Source organism: Aplysia californica, unplaced genomic scaffold (assembly GCF_000002075.1).
Source record: "Aplysia californica isolate F4 #8 unplaced genomic scaffold, AplCal3.0 scaffold00235, whole genome shotgun sequence".
Lineage (NCBI taxonomy): Eukaryota > Metazoa > Mollusca > Gastropoda > Aplysiida > Aplysiidae > Aplysia > Aplysia californica.
The window spans coordinates 57,269-73,263 of record NW_004797505.1 but is presented as its reverse complement, the minus strand read 5'-3'; the positions used below and the strand labels follow the sequence as shown (position 1 = coordinate 73,263).

Here is a 15,995-nt window from a genome sequence, read left to right as displayed (position 1 = left end):
TACACAGGGACGTGTCTGCTCGCCCTCTCAATTGCCGAATGCATGCTGTTGCCTCATTTTGGCTATGATTTGAGACAAAGAAAACATGTTTAATAGTTTTGAAATGCATTGTTCTCAGAGCGTACTAGAGCGTTGATGAGAAGTTTTTGTTATGGTTTTGGCCCTCGCACCTGTCACTGTCAGAGAATAGCAGATCATCAGAGACACCTCCAGCCTTCAGCCGTTGCAGGTATCATCTATAAACACAGGACGCAATTTCGTTTCGCCCTCTCATGCCTTCTACTTATGGCCAAGCGTAGCAATATCCTTCTCCGTCTCTGTAGTCGTACACAGTCAAGTTGTAATTGCTGCACAGCTTCTTTTTGTATTAAAGTAAAGACACGATTCCTGACTTGAAGGACAATGTAGCACCTCTTCTAAGTCAAATATTGCAGCTGATTTAGAAGGGGTAGGGGGCCTACTTTTAAGCTCCTCTTTTACTTTGTCCTTGAACAGTCGGCTCTCTTGTATAAGTCTGACGCGCTCTTCGTACTCCTCGCAGTCTTGTTTTGTGTTTTCGTAAGCTGCATATGTGTTACAGCGACCCTTCCTTGTTTTGTGGAAAGTAATATTGAAGTCTGCATTAAACACATCTCAGTATGTTGTTTCTGACGCTGGTGTTCGGCCATCTTTCTCTATAGCTTCCACATACAAGCTGTACATTTTCTGAAGGCTGAGTGAACTCTCCAGGTATTCTCTTTTGCTGTCCTTCCTCGAATAGTGACTCTCCATTCGGAGAAAGCTGTCGACGTGCCGTCGTATTCTTTCTTTTCTCTCTGGTTTTCCTCGCCTTGTGTGTTTTCCTCTTTGCTCTTTGCTGCACATTCCGGTGTCTGTTGCTTGTTTCGTGTTGTGAATACGATCCGCTCTGATATGTCCAGAGTGTCCAAAAACATCTTTTTGCCCACATTGACTTGCTTGTCGCCAATCTTTCCTTTAGGCAATAGTTGTAAGTTCAGTAGTGCCTTGGATCAGACTGAGACACCTTAAGGGTAGCTGTTGCTTTTGCCCGTTTGCTGACAACGGTGTTCAGGTAATCCATTTGCTGTTGAAGGGAATTTATCTGCCAGTAGTTATGAAATATAACTGTCCTCTCATCATGGGTAATAACAAATTGATCCTATTGCGGCATAAAGCCCCTCATCCCGGTGTCAACATTCTCTTCCTCTTCAATACACCAGAAACTGTCTCATACTCTTCCCCGTGCTTTCTCCTCCTCTTCCTGATGTTAACTTTCAAAATTTTTGTCCACGTCTTTTTGCCTTTTCCTACTCTGCCTTCGCTCTTTTGTGACATTTGTTGAGACTGATGAGCTGTCTATTGAACCCAACTGTGAGGGGTGCTCATCTGTGCATTTTGTTGTGGTCGAGGAGCTATCCATCCCCACTGTGTCCACCTGCAGGGTGTGCTCCTCTGTGCCTTGTGTTATAACTGTGGCGCTACTTATTGTATCCAGCTGTGATGGATGCTCTTAGGCTCTCATTTTCTCCTTGGCTGTGGCCAACCGTACTTCGAAGTCAGAGTCCTCTCCTTCAGAGATTCCAATTGTCTTCAGTGGAGTACTGGTTGCATGCTCTAAAAGCAGAATGAAAAGCATGTTCTCTTCGTCGGAGATTCCAGGTGGCGTTAAATTATTATTGGTTGGACTACCTGTAAGCTGCATGTGGGGAAGGCCTTCTTCAGTGCTCATGTCATAGCTATCAAGAGAAATGTCTTGATTATCCAAGAATGCTTCAATTTCAACCACTTCGAACAGGCCTTCATTTATGAAATCAACAGACGCAACCAAAACGTGTTTCTTCTTAAAACACCGTAAAAACGGAATCGTACTGTAACCAAGGTCCTGTGTTATATGAAGCGTCTTGTTATTATCTCTATATTTATCTCAGTATTGTTGCTTATTACTTATAGATCTAGTTGCCGCATATTTTTCTCATTATTGTTATACATTACTTATAATTGTCACAGACATATCCCGATAAGGTTATAAATTATTTATAATTGGCACATATTTTTCTCATTATTTTTATACATTTCTTTTAAGTGACACATAATATATTTGTTTAAGTTCGTCACTTTGGTCGCCTAAAACTTCCGAACCACTAAACTTTCGAATTTGAAAAAAAATAAAAATAATGGAGGTTCAGAATCGCTTAAAAGGTGCACAGTAGTTATATTAAGGATTCTGAAGTCAGTGTAGTCTAGTAGTTTCAGTTTTTCATTAGTTTCGTTCAGATCTAATCTTTTAAGACGTCATTGTAAACAAGTGAAGCTTCCGTTCACAAGCAGTGCGCACTTTTCCACACCTTTGAAATTCTGGAGTGCACAACCACGAAAGCGGAATAGAGGATTAATCTCTTTTGTGAAAATGACTTGACGGTCTATTCTTTTGAGTCTGTTCATTCAACGGGTACCCAACTAGTAAATTAATACAAATAAAAAAGAACAACCGAGTCGTAAGTCGAGATAACAAATAACAAGAAAATCATCTCCTTAGTCTCAATTCTCAGAAATAATACAGTTGCAAGTCGAGTTCCAACTGCGTCGTAAAGAGGCTTTGCCGGATTCTCATGACAAAAGGGTCGTAAGTTCACTTGCCACTGTACTGTACCCCAAAGTCAGTCAACTCTTGCAATGCTTCTGCCGTAACTTAAATTACTATTTCCGGGATTAACAGAAACCCTTTGAGTTTGAGTTACGACTTAAGTTTTCTGTAAATAGAATTTTTATGTTTGCTGATACCTTAAAAATACGATTCCCATCTGATGCGTCTCATTCTGACGATTACATTGATATAAATATTTCAAAATAATTTTTTTTGGCACTTACAGCTGTATTATTCCCGGGCGACGAGATAAAGTCGACATCTTCCTCGCATGAAAAATAACACAGCTTGTATGACACGATTAGTGTTGCACACTTATACGTTTACATAATATTATGCATAGTATTGCACGCTTCGCATATTATATGGCTGCACGCTTCTTATATGTGAGGCAACGTGGTGAAATCAGCGACCCCGTCATCTCCAGAAACCACATGAGTTGCTTGTTAACCATTTTTTCCCAGTAAGTTTACATAGACAGCTCGTCAGTGCGATTGGTCTGTAGTTGAATGGAAGTGAATGGTTTTTGTTTGATTTGAGTTTTGGAAGGACAGTGGCGAGTCGCCAAGACTCTAGAAAGGAGTGTGACCGCCACATGTCGCTGTATAGATCTATGTCTAGTAGGAGTGTAGGTGTTTCTGTGGGTAAATGTCTAATGATCTGTTTGTGGATGTCATCCAGATCTGGGGCTGTATTGCGGTTAGAGAGTGGCACCTCAAAAGTGGTTGTCACAGGGGTAGAAAGAACCTTTTTTTGGATTTCGTACATAGACTTGGTTATTGACCGCAGGCTTTGGGAGGTCGGCTGTAGAAACATTTTTACTGCCGACCCCGTGAACGACTGGACTACGTTTGCTTATGACAGGCCAAGGACGGGGTCACAACTGGCGGGCAGACAGTCTTTCGGGCCTCCTGAAATGAGCAACCATTTTTGTACTCTTGGATTGCAACTTCTTAGATCCAAGTCGGGCAATCCTTACTGAAGGCTGTGAGCTAGCCGTGGCATTTGGGGCAGCAAGGACTAGCCTGGTGTTCCTTTTAAAAATGCCCGGTCTCGCCACAACGAGGACAAACGGCTTCATTTCGGGCATCGCGACTGGCTATGACCGAACTTCTGGCACTTGAAGCAGCGCAGAGGGTTCGGGCACATAAGGCCGCTCGTCAAGGAAGACATAAGATGTCCGAACGGTGACTAGAGGGCGACACGAATAGAAAGTGAGAGCGATCGAATTCGTTTCGAGGGTGGTCTCCCCCTACCTAAGAGTAATCCGGTGGGCGTGGGTCACATCCTTGTTATATGCACAAATTTCCTCCATGCTATAGCCCTTCAGTTCATGGCTGCGGACGACGCCCTTCTAAAAGTTCACTTTCTCGGACCGCACGGATGTACATGGAACACCGCCGAATGTCATGGTGTACAGGAGTTTGGTCATTTCTATCTCTGTTGCGCACTTGACAAGGAGTGTATCACCGGACAGCTTCTGTGGGAATGTTTCCCAGAACCTGCCGTAGCGCATCTGCTGTCTTGAAGAGATTCAGATCTGTGCGTCTTTTCTGGAGATGACCATGTACGACTGCCGCGGAAGCTCCCTGGGAGGAGGGATGGCAGTAAAGATCCGTGTACCGTTGGGAGTTGGTCAGCTCGGCTCGGCGGCTGCACCCGCTTCCGCGAGCCGAGACTTTTTATATTCGTTGGGAGCTGTGGAACTGTCATTTTTCAAAAAGAGGTTCCATAATATGTGATTGGGTGTTGATTCAACTCCGGGACTCCCCGCCCGCCACCGAGCCCAGCAGCGGGACACATCGCTCGGATAGCCGGAGCTGTACTCTTCACGGGAGTGTACAAGACCCTCCCGTCAAGATTGACTCAGGGACTGAAGGGGTTTCAGCTCCCAACCGATTGGGTGGCATGGCCCGCCACCCTCACGTCTAAGAGAAAAACCTGGGTCAAAGAGGTATTTTTGGCGAGGGACAGTCCGCAGACTGATCTCACCTCAACTGTCAGGAACCCGGTTTCCCTCCGCAGGAGTCGCACCTCATGGTCAACGAGACGCCCACTCTAGTTTTTCTGCACGCAGCACATGAGTTCAGCTGTGGAAAAAGAGATAAAAGAAGAAAGAAAGAAGGAAGGAGAATAGGAAGTTACACCAAAGTAGATATCACACTCGAATTCCAGAGGGTTGTGGTTCGAGCGCGACACTTCGATTGGATGGGGGTTCACACCCTGCACACGGGGCAGTGGGTTTATTTATATTCCCCCAACCCATTGGGAGGGGGGGGGGGTGGTTGTTCCGTCAGTTTGACAATTTTTATAGTTGTTTTTTTGGACACAGCACCATAATTTATGTCCATTTAAAAACAGATTGCATTATGGATTTCAGTGAAAATCGTTGGTTAAACGCAAAAGAAATGTAAATTAGTAAATTTTCTGTATCCAAGCAATTTCTCGCCAATTTTACATCTAAAACCAGGCGACTCCCCACCCTTAGAAATAGCAAATATCTCGACTTGTGTTCAAGGCAGATAGGTTTTAAAAAATTGAAAGCAAGACAAATAAAACAAGCTTTACGATGATACCAGTAACGTCATAAGCTCAAAAATAGACGAGCGCCTGATTCCAGCGTGCCGTGACACATATTATGGCTGCCAGTTCAGTTTCACACACTTGGTTTCGTACGCTTGGTTTCACGCTTAGTTTTGCAAGCTTAATATGTTTATTACACTGACATTGTTCGTTTTTTCCCCCTACGCAGTACCCAACTCAGTACAAAGCGCATAATTTTATTTCGCGCTTAATATCTCGAACAACTTTGCAACGAATAACACAAAGAAAAAAAAACAACCCTAGCTGATCAAGGAGATAGACAATAGGAAGGAATGAGATACCACGATCGTCAATGTCTGCTCCAGACCTGACACCTGATCAAGAGGAAGTACCTCGGAAGAATTGTATAAAACTTAATACATATATATATATATATATATATATATATATATATATATATATATATATATATATATATATATATATGACCTATTTGTGTTGCAAGTGTTGTAAAACCTTCAGTAAATCTAAATTACTCCCCCCCCAAAAAAACCCCAACAACAACAACAAAACAACCCCAACAACAAACAAAGAAACAACAAAACAACAACAACAAAAAAACAAACACAAAGAACTCAACAACAACAACAACAACAACAACAAGGACCGGTCATTTCTCTGGGCTTCGGGCCTAAAAAAATAGAATGGACAAAACATCGGACCCAATATGTCCATTGTGCAGCGAGGAGCCCCAAGATTTGGAGCACTGGCTGCAGAGATGCCCCGCCACGGAGGCCCGGCGGTGGCATCTCTTCGGGGAGGATTCAGGGAGGTTGGACTGCCTCACCCGCTACTCAAGGGAGGCGGTGGCCCTGGCGAAGAGCACACTCTTCGGGGCTCCGAACATTTCGAACGGATAGGCTACCACACACACACACACACACAACAACAACAACAACAACAACAACAACAACAACCAATCAACCAACCAAACAAAAACCAGTTGTTTGCGCCTAAGAACATGTCTCAGAATTCAGAGAACCCATTTTTTTTTCTCTCATAACTTGCATGCCTAGGATACTGTTCTAAAATGTAAAAAATAATCCACCTATGAGCCCGGTTTGAGAGAAGCCAATTTACTCTTCTAATTGCTAATCGTTCTGCTAATCCACGCTTTTCCGTGACGTGTAATTAAAGGCTAGAACGCACATAACAAAACACGCACATAGCGAAACTCGCATATAGCGAAACATGCATATCATAGCAAAACACATACTTACCGAAACACACACAGAGCAAACATATTTTTGGGTCCCGGCTTAAAAAAATTGTACATGAATTTTTTTGTATTTAAGAAAAAATGTAAATAACAAAGCTCGTACATGATGGAAAGATTTCGCTATCCTGCCGACTTCACTAGGCGTAGAAGTGAATGAAGGAAACAAATGGAAAGAGGGGTTGGGGAGAATAATAATAATATAGGGAGTGAGAGTGGCGCGGACTAGCGAACGACTTTGTCTTCGCATCGTAATCACACTTACGCGAGTATGCACAATGTTTTTCGGCAGCCGATATTTTCACGACATGTCGAGGGAAAAAAATCTACCTGTCCTGTAAAAAAAAAAAGGCTAAGCGTGTTTTCACGACAGATCGAAGATATACCTGCTCTTACGGCAGATTTCTTAGTTTTAGTAGAGGTTTTACGGCGCTCGCAACTGCTTACCGCAGAGGTTTGAATAGAAAGGCCCATTCCATGCTGTGTATGTTACATCGTTCTGAGCTCTACTTTCATGTCTCTTGAAGAAGAGCTTTTTTACAAGTACAAGAATATGTTTTAAAAAACGCGCAAGTAGATCTAGATCTATGTCACAGTAGGCTTGAGTAGGCCTAGATTCTAGGTCTAGCCATCACCAGTAATCGTTCGCCACTTAGCCAGAGAGAGCTCTGGGGATTAAATTCTAGTAATGGGTAGGCCTAGATCGAACCAAGTAAGGAAGACTCAAGATGTAACCTAGAGTGAAAATGTCGATCTGTATATGGTTTCCACCCTCTAAATTGATGTTACAAATAAAACTTGTATACCCCCAAAAACTATAAAACCAAGACTTAGTGCAGTGTCTCTGATGTGTATCTGCTCGTGCTGTCGTAGCTTCCATAAATTAATGTTTACAAATCAAGAACACTCCGCAGGGTAGTGGTTCGACTCGTCTTTGATTGTGCTGTTCTTGGTGGTGACCGATTTCGAGAATTTTTTTGATGAAAACATACTTTGTACCGCAGTACTTCCGAAATTCTTCCTCAAACTCACGATACCCTTTAAAAATTCGTCCCATTTCGAAGGGATGGGAATTTGCATCGGCCGTTCTTTTTGAGAGAGAGAGAGAGAGAGAGAAAGAGAGAGAGAGAGAGAGAGAGAGAGAGAGAGAGAGAGGACCATGGCCAGCAGAGGGCAGAGTGTCTGTGCCCTCTGGCATGAGTGGCATGACTATGACCAGATAGGGTTTACAAACTCTCTGCTATGACCCAGCTGTTCACTGATTGGTCCAAAGAGATAAACAAGTCGTGAAAATGCCCGTAGATTTGTTTACGGCATGTTCATACACTCACGTCTCCCGTGGGCGACGGCAACGCACCTGACGGCTACTTCACAAACGTGGGTACTCTTACAAACGTGGGAACTCTCACAAACGTTGATACTCTCACAAACGTGGGTACTCTTACAAACGAGGGTACTCTTACAAACGTTGATACTCTCACAAACGTGGGTACTCTTACAAACGAGGGAACTCTCACAAACGTTGATACTCTCACAAACATGGGTACTCTTAAAACTTGGGGCGCCTAACTGCTACGTCTCGAACGTCGGTACTCTCACAAACGAGGGAACTCTCACAAACATTGTAGCGGCTAACTGCTACGTCACAAACGTGGGTACTCTTAAACTTTAAGCCAGGGACCACTTGTCCCACTTGCACCCACAACGAAGACGGCACACACAGACATGTACGTGTGCATGCGTGCGCACGCGCACGTGCACGCGCACGCACGCACACACACACACACACACACACACACACACACACACACACACACACACACATAAGGTATGTATATATATTTATTTTTTTACCCACCCCCACACGCAAACACTCTTCTTATCCTCGAATGGAGGGACGGGTTCTAGCAGACACTCTCGCAATAGACGCTAGCTTGCACACACACACACACAATAATTTTTATAACCCCCATCCTCTATCCCCATCCATTCCCTGGGTGTCTGTACCTTTTATGGGTCTTACTTTATTACATAATTTTTGTAAACAAGTTGGGTAGCCAGGATGCCAGGCGGTAGGAATTGAGTTGTGCCAGTTGAAATCCGCTTAAGAACTTGCTTCTTTGTTGCCCGATGACCTGCTTCTTAGGCTAAAATCATCCGTTACTATCAAATACAGAGAGATAAAAAGACAACAACAACCAACAATACTTCTTGTTTTGTAAATATCTTCCTCCATACTGGAATTTGGTGTTTCAGATTTGAACATAATATTTGGAAGCCAAAAGTAATTTGTCTGATATTCATTTTACATAGTTCCATTGAATAATATTGCCCATTTTCAACCTTGTCCCCATTTTCGTAGCATGACGCACCAGTTCGCATTAGGTCTTCCACTTTAGTGCGGTCAATAATTCGTGGCGCAATTTATCCTCAAATATCTCTTTAACCGGGGAATCAATGTCACCTATTTTTTCACATCCATAATTAATTTATATAAAATACTACAATAAATGTTAATGTCCTTCTCGCTGAAAATGGGATTGTTCACAGCACTTGCCACTTCTCACACACATTTTGCGTACGCTTATGGCTTACGTCACAGCTCACCGATGAGACTTTTTTAGTGGTAAAACTAGTTACCCAAAAAAATAATTTTATAGAGAACACTTTTTTGCCCCAAAAATGCCCAAGACATGCACTCAATAAAAATAATCTCGCAACTAGAAAAAAACATTGACGGACTGTCTTTTAAAAGCGATATCGTCCCAGCTGTAAACCTTTAAAATCAGTAGAAACCACCCACAGGGATTTTTAAATTAGTATTAAGGAATTTTCTTAAACAAAGCTAACAGGGGATTACAGAACTGTTAATCTGTTAAGAAAAGTTGATAAAAATCAATTGAAAAAGCTGGAGAGTTTATGTTCGACAGTTGAGAAGATATTTGACAATACGTTGCTCCACGCACGAATTTTTAACCACATTATAAAATTTGCAACAATCGCACCATATTGCAAGCTACAGCAGTCTAACAAGTCAACAGAAGTTTTCAGATAGTATTTTTGCCATAAAAAAAAAATTTTTTTGCCTGCTGAGATCTTGGTTAAATTAGTAAAGAGCAAAGAGCTTTTTGTATTTTACATTACCTCTCCACAAACTCACAGTCCCGAACACTTCGTAAGTTCTGCGCATGGTGTGGAAAGAATGCTTAAGTGCCCTCAAGACCTTTAAATTGGTTTCATGAGTAGAGGAGTTCCGTCAGTTTGGATAATATATAGCGAATCTGAACTCAAAATTTCCTCAAATATGACCACTTCATGCCGAACACGCGCTGTGCGCAACCTTTAAAACGTCACCAGGGTATAGATTTCAGTAGTCGAGTCCCATGAGACGTCTAGTCAGTAGACGATCTGCAGCTGGGACTTTCCTATACCTCATCATCTGCATTCTTATGGAAGTCCTTAACCTACATCTGTACCATTTTTATCTTCGCCAGGCAGAAATGATATGGATCAGAGTACGGCAATGTGTTCATGATTCCTGGATTGTCTTGAAAAGCGGGATAATTTCCTCGATGACATTTTGGTTTAAAGCAAGGCCCATTTTCACCCAGCGAGATATTATGATAGCGTAAAAAATGCTGTCTATCTGTCCCCACAGAATTATGCAAATTTAGAAAGGCAAATTATGCAAGACAAATGCAAAATTATGCAAAAGTTATGCAAGTTACCATAATGCCATTCACGATAATATGTTTTTGCGCTTTTTCAGCAAAAAAAATAAAAATTCACGCTTTAGATCTATGTAAAGAAGAATTTAAAACAGAACATATCAGTATCAGTAGTTTTTTGTGTATTTGGAAAGATACCCATCAGTCAGAAAAAGGAACAACCCAAAAATATTATCTCTGTAACTTTCAACTTTCAGCTGGATAAAGGAAAGAAAACTGATTTTTACAAATTTGTAAATTTAAAAATAAAAAAAGGACTTCTGGACCTCTGACGTTGGCACATCACACTAAACCCAGGGACTCCTGTCATTCATGAAATATCAGCAGACATGAGAACAACTTTTGACGGATTAAAAAATTGAACAGACTAAATTAACAAAAACCCCTAACAAGGGAAATAACCAATTTGTCACTTAAAAGAGACTTATTACTCCGATTACTTCCCTTTAGTCACATGGCGAAGCATTAAATATTGTTTTGAGAATTTTTTACATTAAAAAACGTGATAAAACGCGGGGAATCCAAAATTAAGCAAGTGTTACAGAATTATGCCCTAAAAAAAAACCACGGGCGCGCTGCGGCCGCACAATATCATAATCCAACGGGGACAGGTCTATTGGGCACCCCACTGACTATTGTCTCTAGAAGCCACTTCAAACTGAAAATGTACAATGTACGTGCAGGCCGTCTTACCCGCTGGGAACTATGGGCAGTTGCCAGGGCCCCGGGCTCTAGGGGGGGGGGGGCGGGACTTGAGAAGTCCCCTAGAGAGAGAGAGAGAGAGAGAGAGGGTGAGAGAGTGAGAGAGAGAGAGAGAGAGAGAGAGAGAGAGAGAGAGAGAGAGGGAGAGAGAGAGAGAGAGAGAGAGAGAGAGAGAGAGAGAGAGAGAGAGAGAGAAAGAGAGAGTCCAATTGCCTAGTAATTTTTCGTTTAGTGTTAGCCTTCCATTTTAAAGGAGGTTTTGCAAAACATTCGGGACCTCATTGATATGAGTTTGACCTTGGTAGTGATTAGTGATGCAGCAGTATCGATTTGTACCTGCAATGGTGTTGCACAAAAATAGCAAGAGGCTGTGAATGGAACCATAATATTGTTCAATGTTGGGGCCCCGGGGCTAGAAAAACATTAAAATTGATAAAAAAACAACAACAACAAAAAACACAAAACCACGACGCTTTGAGACTCATTCGCAGAAAAATAGATTAGATATTGCCTTCCTCACCGACAAGAAATTGAACAGTACGGTATTCAGTGTGACAAACATCTGGCAAAATAGTAAAGTTTTGTTGTGGCCCCTGTCCTTGAAAGCCTTGAAGCATGTTTATCTAAACGATTGTGATTCTCCCTAGCACAGAGACTGCTTGGCCTGAGGTGAGTAATTTATTTTTCCAAGTCAATCCGAGTCCGCAATGCTTTTCTAAAAGGAAATGAATGGCTTTTATATTTCTAGATTTAATGGATTCTAAGTCTTGAGAGTTGATTAGGCCTAGATCATAACTCCGATAACATGATCTTTTAAAGCCTAGATCTAGATCTACTACCCAACACAACAATGATAACACAATTATTTTTTCCCGTAGAAATACACACCTAGATTAAAGAAGAATGTTTTAAAGGTTATCTTAACACAATGATGTTGTGGTTTCGGTTTTCTACAGTAGATCTAGTAACTCAACAGATTTAATCAGGTAAACTAGAACAGCAATAGTAAATTCGAAACTATAAAGAACCTGACTCCCAAGATTAGGTACGTTTTTAGATCGATATGCCAGCGTGGGTTGGGTATACAAACTCGGCCGAGGCCCCAGGCGTTGTAGCGAGGGCAAAATTTAAATATTATAGGGTTAGATGTTGTCATTTCGATCGATACATAACGTCGTCCGAAATTTCTAGATTGCGGAAAAAATCGTCATCATCGTTGTTGTTATCGTCATCATGCAGCATCAACCTCAATGCATCATCATCATCATCGTCATCATCATTTTCATTATCATCATTATCCTTATCATTCTTATCATCTTTATCATTAATCTGTAGAAGTTACGGCACCGTACCCTTTCGCGAGTAGTGCACTGATCTGACGTGTTTATAGTTCTCCTTTCCGTTGGAGTAGACTCACAGACTTTACATAACTTTCAATTACGGTAGTTTATTCCTTTTTTTCTCAGATTAAAAATGAAGCGCACATGTTTGAGTGGAGCTCAAAAACGTAAAAAGGCTTCAGTAGAAAAAGAAAAAATCGATTAACTCCCTAAGCTTACATCCTGGTAGAATCAAGATTTCTCGATGACAATTAAAGAAAGGGATTCCTCATCAAAAACACCATTGAGAAGAAAGCAAGCCAGGATTCTACGACACAATCGCATTCAAAGGCTGCAACACCAACCATAGGCTTAGAGCATGGCGTTGTTCCCTCAACAGAAGGCAGTGAAATAGTGGACTGACATTTAAGAAATCACAGACCCAGCCTTGTGGGATACTACGGACAATGAGACTGTTGAGGAGTACTGGCTGCGAAAAGGGCCATCAAACTGTCAAAACCTTGATTGTGACTTTTCTGGATCTCGCCAGGTGTATGGAAGTGAGGAAGAAAGTGCACGATATTTATCAAAATTATTTTTCACTCGAAAATTGCGCAATGAACATTTCGAACGACGCCTTAAATTTAAAAATGTGTCGAGTCCAAAGGAGGGCACATACTGGTAAAGCACCGAATCTAGACAGTCCAGAATGAAATTGTTCGGTTTTTAAACTCTGTAAAAGAAAGTAAATATTGCTTAAATGTTACAGGGATAGAACATTAAATTTCAAAGAGAAAATAAAGAAAAAAGTCTACCGATCTTTTCACGACTTCCATTACAAGATTTTAAAGAATTTGGTGAACTTGGCGTTTTTGTGTGTGTTTTTTTCTTTAAGCCATTTCCTTTTTTCAAAATAAGTTTCTTCTTTGTTGATTTTTATGTCAAACAAATTTCTTTTTAAATGAATTATGTCTGTTCCAAATTATAGCATTCTAAAACAATCTTTGTGCGATATATTCAGAAAAAAGTTGTAATTTTTTAAAAATCACCCGGTACTTAGTTTTACACAATTACTTTTAAAAATGTAGTCCTACAATCCTAGTGGTACACTCATTCTTTGACAAACCTGGTGTTGTGCACAAAAATAAAATAAGCGGTAAAAAAGAAACAGAAACAACCCCCCTCCCAACCCCCCCCCCCCCCAACCCCACAAGAAATAGTATGTATTCGCATCACATGCTTGGTTTTACAAATTGAATTTAGTTTTTGCACACCAAGTACGTGTTCAGTACCACACATTTTGCATATTACAGACTTCATTTTACAAACTTGATTTTACCCACACCATTTTATGCCCTTAATATGACACACACTTGAAATCACGAACTCTGCATTATACACTTCGTTTTAAACCTTGACTTACCATCCTGACCTCAGTTACCACAGTATAGCACCTTTAGTATCTCTTAGTATCACGGAGTCAGAATTCTGGGTGGTTGGCGGGTGGTCTGGTGGGGTTTGCCTCTTTTTCCTATCAAACATCGATCATTCTTGTATCCCCTCCTTCTTTTGCGTGTTTATCACTCTCTTGTAATAGGGGGTGCTCACATATGCGATCGGGTTGGGTCGGGTCGGGTTGGGCCCATCGGGTAGTCAGGGCTAGCCAAATTGAGGGCGCAAAGCGGCCATCGTGGCACAAACCGATCGACACGATTGGTGACCTACAAAAACAAACGCGTTTGTTTTCTGGACAGCGAATCGCGCGATCGGTTGGTTTGCAGCCAATCACAACAAGGCTGAGTCACGTGTCCATTTAGACCCATGAATACATTAAGTAGGTACTCTGGTAATTCCCGGTTTCGGTCTCACGTCTTTGACCGTCTTCTCACTTCTCGCAGCGGGTTTGGAGCGCTCATGGGCCTAGAGGAAGAAGGAGGTGAATAAGAAGAAGGAGGAGGAACACTGTTGAGGGAGGGTGGTGAGAGTGAGAGGGAGAGAGATAACTTGAGAGATATACGCAGAGATCTAGGTCTCTGATATATGGGAAGTGAAAAATAGACAAGAAAGGAGAGAGACACTAAAGCAAGCACACACCCACACGCGCGCGCGAACACACACACACACACACACACACACACACACACACAGAGAGAGAGAGAGAGAGAGAGAGAGAGAGAGAGAGAAAGAGAGAGAGAGAGAGAGAGAGAGAGAGAGAGAGAGAGAGAGAGAGAGAGAGAGAGAGACAGACAGAGAGAGGGAATGCGGGAAGTCCAAGTGTATCGTTGGCCTATTTTATGTATTTATGGGTCAAAGGTTCAGCCAATCGTTGCGCTCTGTGTAGTCGCATGTAGGTTAAAGGTTTCTCTACTTTAACTTCTGGATCGTCTGGTACAATCGCGACGGGGTTGTAGTGTGCACTGAAACCCCAAGAAAGCGACCCGACCCGAAAGGCCCCACCCGACCCGACCCGACCCGGTAGGCCCCATCCGACCCGACCCGACCCGACCCGATCGCGTATGTGGGCACCCCCTATAACCTCTCGATTCTTCGGCACTTATATGACCTAATTGTGTTGCATGCGAATACGTTTTACACACCAATTGACCCGACTAAGCTTGCTTGTTTTAGTAAGAGTTTTACGGTACTTGCAACACCATAAGGTTATATTATTATACTATAAGTTAAGTTTTAGCAAGAGTTTTGCAGCACAATAAGGTCATAATATATTTGCCGAAGATCAGAGGTGATACACGAGTGAAACAGACACAGAAAAGAAGGAGGGGAGATATGGACGAAAGATGTTTTATAGAAAAGAAGGAGCAAACCACACCAGAGCACCCGCCAACCGCCCACCCCAATTAAGCAAGCGAGCCGACGAACCGTTTTGATTCTGGCTGACAGGTCCGACATCATGGTGAGTCGGATGAAGTATCCAAGCAGACAGAAGGAGATAATCGATAACACAGACTTGCCCAAGAAGAAATCCAACTCACGACCACAGCACACAGGCTGAGTGGGACAGTAGTACCGTACCCCAGGAGACAGAAGATACATGTAATAGCTAAAACACACCTTTCAAAGAGGGAATCGAACTCACGTCTTCGGCGTATCACAGCACAGGGCACTTTGAGGAGCTGTTCTTCGGAGTTCTATCACCGGGGAACTCCAAACACAGACATGTCGAAAACCTCCAAGAAAGGAAAGTCAATTACGAATAACTCTCTGTAAGCTTTCTGTTAATTTACAAACCCTCGCCAGTTATGTAAATGCTTTCACTCAAAACATACTACTGCCGAGTTTATAAAGAGTAGCCTAGGCTATACTACACAGCTGAAAGGTATATAACACAGACGAACACAAGTATAACACACAGTCAAAAACGAATGTCCTGTGAACACCCAACGTAACTCTGACGCTTCATGTCTAATGTCTAGTAACATCACTAACCAGCAAGTGAGTATTGAAGGAAAAGCACAACAGAAATTTGAGACAGCTGCTGGATGACACACATCTGTTATTTATTATTAGAGCAAAAAAGGTAGGCCAAAGTTTACGTTTTATTGACCGGCTAGCCTACGGTCGCCTGTTCACCAACGCAGAACTGAACATGACCCAATTTATTATTTTATTTATTATTATTGTTATTATTATTATTTTTGTTTGGGGGGGGGGGGGGGGTGCTTGTCGGGGAGATTTTTGTTCTGGTCGAGTCTGACATGCGTGTCCATCAATTTTAACAGGCAGTCCGGAAACGACCCGACTTGTGAAGTGTGCTTTGCCGA

At 42.1% G+C, this 15,995-nt stretch overlaps 1 protein-coding gene across 1 annotated transcript in view; it reads right to left on the bottom strand.

Moving 5' to 3' along the window:
- LOC101863988 overlaps window positions 1–15,701 on the bottom strand; it is a 44,930-nt gene extending 29,229 nt beyond the window's left edge. The window contains exon 1 of the mRNA XM_005100076.3: window positions 15,286–15,701. The gene's annotated coding sequence lies outside the window, so the exon portion shown is untranslated. The remainder of the gene's footprint in view (window positions 1–15,285) is intronic.
- Between the last annotated feature and the right edge of the window lie 294 nt (window positions 15,702–15,995).